This window comes from Oryx dammah, unplaced genomic scaffold, assembly GCF_014754425.2.
Source record: "Oryx dammah isolate SB20612 unplaced genomic scaffold, SCBI_Odam_1.1 HiC_scaffold_10, whole genome shotgun sequence".
NCBI lineage: Eukaryota > Metazoa > Chordata > Mammalia > Artiodactyla > Bovidae > Oryx > Oryx dammah.
The window spans coordinates 55,284,844-55,289,592 of NW_024070194.1; the positions used below are offsets into that span (position 1 = coordinate 55,284,844).

General features: G+C 41.3%; 1 non-coding gene across 1 annotated transcript; it reads right to left on the bottom strand.

The window, feature by feature from the left end:
- Positions 1–4,159: 4,159 nt before the first annotated feature.
- Positions 4,160–4,232, bottom strand: TRNAT-CGU. The gene has a single exon. It is a non-coding gene; the product is annotated as a tRNA-Thr (tRNA).
- Positions 4,233–4,749: the final 517 nt, after the last annotated feature.

The following is a 4,749-nucleotide window of genomic DNA, read 5'->3' on the forward strand; positions in this document are numbered from 1 at the left end:
CTCCAGTGTTCTTGCCTGGAAAATTTCATGGACAGAGGAGCCTGCCAGGCTACAGTCCATGGAGTTGCACAGAGTCAGACACGACTGAGCACAGCAGCACAAGAGCTATAATATGATTAACTTCACAGAACCTACAGGGCCTTCATATCCAGCCAGGTGTCTCTCAACCCTGTCTCCTAACACCAAGATCTTGATTCCTAGGCATATCCCAGTGGTATTTCTCTAAAATCACCAAACCACAATCTTGGGGTTCAACTGGGTTCAATCCCTAAGATTGTCTGTGCTAAATTCAATAATGCTGCTTTTTATCCACTGATCACCCTTACATGACTTTGCTCCATGAATTTGATCAATGCTAATCAAGTTTCAGCCAGGTGCAGCCAGGTGCAGCTGTGGCTCCGTCACTTGAGCTCCAAGCCACGAGCTATGGATGCTGTCCATATTGTGGCACTGGGCAGATACAAAGGCTCTGCTGGTTGGGGGTGGGGTTACAGCCAGAGATATGGACTTAACCATCATCCCCATGGAGCTGTGGTCCATGGTGGAGGCAGTGGGTTTTCTGACAATCACAGTGCCTCGTCCCCCTTTTTAAAAACTGTGGTGATAGACACAGACCAAGGAGGAAGGGTAAACAGGTTGGAAGACAGGTGCCCTGGGGCAGTATTTAGCACTCAGCCAACTCACTTCTTCCCAGGAGTGACCTGAGCAGTGTTTAGTTTCTTGCATTTTGCTTACGGTCTAAGTAAATAAAGGAAAAGTGGTAAATCCACCTGCCCTTTCTTTCTTCCTGTTCTCCCCATGAAAATCACAAGTCATACACAGTGGACTGGTAAACAACCAACCAAAGATCCTGTCAAAAAAGAGCCAGGGAGAAAGTGAACAGAAGTCTGACAATCTGCTACTGCCACGTAAGAGAACGTTTCTCCAAATCACTTATTTTTTAATTACAGAAGGAAAGCATGTTTACTGTAAACAATTTGGAAAGTAGAGAAAAACACACAGGAAAAAAATGCAAATTATCTATAATTTTACCATCTTTTTTTTTTGGCAATACCATGTGACTTGTGGGATCTTAGTTCCCAGGCCAGGTATTAAACTCAGGCCCCCAGCAGTGAAATGTGGCGTCCTAACAACACCGGACTGCCAGGGGATTCCCTGTAATCTCACTGTCTTGAGATAATACTGTCCCATCTCTAACACCCTCTATACTCTAACTCTGCCTTATTTGGGTTCATAGTTTTGTTAGATTACTATTACTATTATTGTTGTGGTGGTTGTTACTTATTGTCTGACCACCTCAGTAGAAAACAGAGTCCATGAAAGAAGGGAATTTTCCTCCCTGAGAACCAAGAATGGTGCTCAATAAATGTTTGTTAAATGAAAAATATTCGAAAAGACACATGCACCCCAATGGCAGGACTATTAATATTTACAATAGCCAAGACATGGAAGCAACCTAAATGTGCATCAATAAATTAATGGATAGAGAAGTGGTACATATATACAATGGAATATTACTCGGCCATAAAAAAGAAAGAAAGAATGCCATTTGGCATTACAACATGGATGGACCTAGAGCTTGTCATACTGAGTGAAGTCAAATGGAGAAAGACAAACACCATATGATATCACTTATATGTGGAATCTAAAAAAATGGTACAAATGAACTTACAAAAGAGAAACAGAGTCACAGAGGCAGAAAGCAAATTTGTGGTTACCAAAGGTTAAAGCAGGGAGGGATAAATTGGGAGATTGGGATTGACATATACATACTACTACATATAAAATAAATAGTAAGGACCTACTGTACAGCACAGAATCTAAAAAAGACTGGACATATGTATATGCATAACTGATTCACTTTGCTGTACATCAGAAACTAATACAACATTGTAAATCAACTATACTTCAATAAAAATTAATTAAAAAATACTTTGGCATATCAGCTTTTAATCACTTTTCTAAAAAACATATATGTATATAAGTCATGTTTATACAATATTATTTTTGTTACTTTTAAGAATCATTCTGGGAATGTCCTTGGTGCTCCAGTGGTTAATACTCTGTGCTTCCACTGCAGAGAGTACAGGTTCCATCCCTGGTAGGGGAACTAAGATCTCACATGCCAAATGGCACAGTCAAAACTTTAAAAAAAAAATAAATAGAGAAGTTTAATAAAATAAAGTAAAATAAAATACCTATCATCAAGGGCCCCAAAGAGAATATCTGAAATGCTCATGGTCTGAAAAGCTGTGCCCAGATGAACTAAACTGCACATTTCTTCTTGGGATGAATTTTAAAGCAGCAGCTTTGGGGACAGGCCTTGGAGAACAAATGACATCATTGTTTCAGCCTTTAATGGTGCACCTGGCTTATGTGCTTTCCCCTTAGAGTCACGCAGCTGCCAGCATGTGCACAGATACACTTGAACAGGTGAGTAGGTTGCCTGGGAGGTAGGATTGAGTAGGATGGATCCTATAGAAAGTCAAGGGTGTAAGGGCACCAAAGAGCAAGTGCAAAATTAAAGCATGTGAATGGGTAATGACTGGACTCTGCAGCACTCTCTGTTCCTCAACCTCAGATCCTAAGGTACAACTGTGTTCTGTAAGATTAATTTCTTTCTATGGCTAAACCAGTAATTAGAAAAAAAATTAAACATACTGGGTCAGGACTTGAGCAAGTCATTTAATAAGCCTCTCATCCTTGGAGAAAAGGTTGAGAAATGTGGATTAAAACATAACCCAGAAGCTTTTTAGCAGAAGACCTTTCATTGATGCAAACAAAGCTGTTGTGGAGTTGAAAACTCAATGATGGGACTCTATGAGCCATCAACTGTGGTGCACTGCACACAGCCACTTCCACTGTCAAAGTGTTTGATGAATTCAAATACAGTAAAAGACGCTTACTCCTTGGAAGGAAAGTTATGACCAACCTAGATAGCATATTGAAAAGCGGAGATATTACTTTGCCCACAAAGGTCTGTCTAGTCAAGGCTATGGTTTTCCCAGTGGTCTTGTATGGATGTGAGAGTTGGACTGTGAAGAAAGCTGAGCACAGAAGAACAGATGCTTTTGAACTGTGGTGTTGGAGAAGACTCTTGAGAGTCCCTTGGACTACAAGGAGATCCAACCAGTCCATTCTAAAGGAGATCAGTCCTGGGTATTCATTGGAAGGACTGATGATAAAGCTGAAACTCCAGTACTTTGGCCACCTCATGCGAAGAGTTGACTCATTGGAAAAGACTTTGATGCTGGGAGGGATTGGGGGCTGGAGGAGAACGGGATGACAGAGGATGAGATGGCTGGATGGCATCATTGACTCGATGGACATGAGTCTGAGTGAACTCCGGGAGTTGGTGATGGACAGGGAGGCCTGGCGTGCTGCGATTCATGGGGTCACAAAGAGTTGGACACGACTGAGTGACTGAACTGAACTGAACTGAAGCCTCAGTTGGAGAATTTTGAGCATTACTTTGTTAGCGTGTGTGATGAGTGCAATTGTGCGCTAGTTGGAACATTCTTTGGCATTGCGTTTCTTTGGGATTGGAATGAAAACTGACCTTTTCCAGTCCTGTGGCCACTGCTGTAATACCAGTGTCTAATACCTAAGAAGGTCTCCAGCACCCAGGCCTCATCACCAGCTCTCATTCTTCTAACTCAGTCCTTTTCTGTCCAGTATCTCATCTCCTGTCTGCTCAAGAGCATCCTCTCAAAGCCCTCCCGTCCTTCTTCCAAGGTGCAGCCACTAGACACAGGCTTTCTTAGGACCAGATTAATGTTTACTTATCATTATAATACTATTAGCATGAGGAAGGGCCCATTCCATTCACCTGCATGATTGGCTGTCTCACAGTCTTCCAGCCAAAAATGCCATCCTGGCAGCCACTTCCTCATTCTCCTTGCTGTTTCTGCACTATGTCCTGCAGGCTGGTAACAGACCTTAACTTCACTCACTTAACGTGTTCTGTTTCCACTAACCAACCCCCAAACTCCTCTTCTCCATAGCAACTCAGTTCTCCTGCTGAGTACTCTCCAACAAGATCGCTGAGGATTTTTAAAAATTGATTAATTAATTAATTTGGGTGAGCCAGGTGTTAGTTGCCACATGCAGGATCTTTAGTTGCAACATATGAACTCTTAATTGCAGCATGTGGGACTAGTTCCCTGACCAGGGATTGAACCTGGGCCCCCTGCATTACGAGCTCAGAGTCTTAGCCACTGGACCACCAAGGAAGTTCCAAGATCATTAAGGATTTTTGGTGCAGGGAAACTGGTGTTTTTTGGCAAAGGGTATCCATATGAATGTAAATGAGCAAGGAAGAGGAAATCTATGATTGATCCCAAAATTATCAGTCAGACCTGCATTCATCATTGGTGAGAATGCATGTGGGAAGAGCAAGTTTTAATCCCTCTTAGTCACAAAGAATTTATGCACAAATGGACTTATGAATGACTTGTTTGTAAGTAGAAGCGCACTGGTACAGTTACATCAAGTGATAACTGGTTGAGCAACTTTACCAAAAGATATGGGCTGGTAGATCCAATGTCAATATTTCTTTTTGTTAAAACATGATTTTTTTAAATTGAGGTATAGTTGGTTTATAATATGAACCAGTTTCCAGTGTACAAGACGGATTCAAAAATGTTATAGTTTATACTCCATTTATAGTTATTAAAAAATACTGGCTATATTCCTTGTGCTGTGCAATATATCCTTGTAGTAGCTTACTTAGTTCATATATAGTAGTTT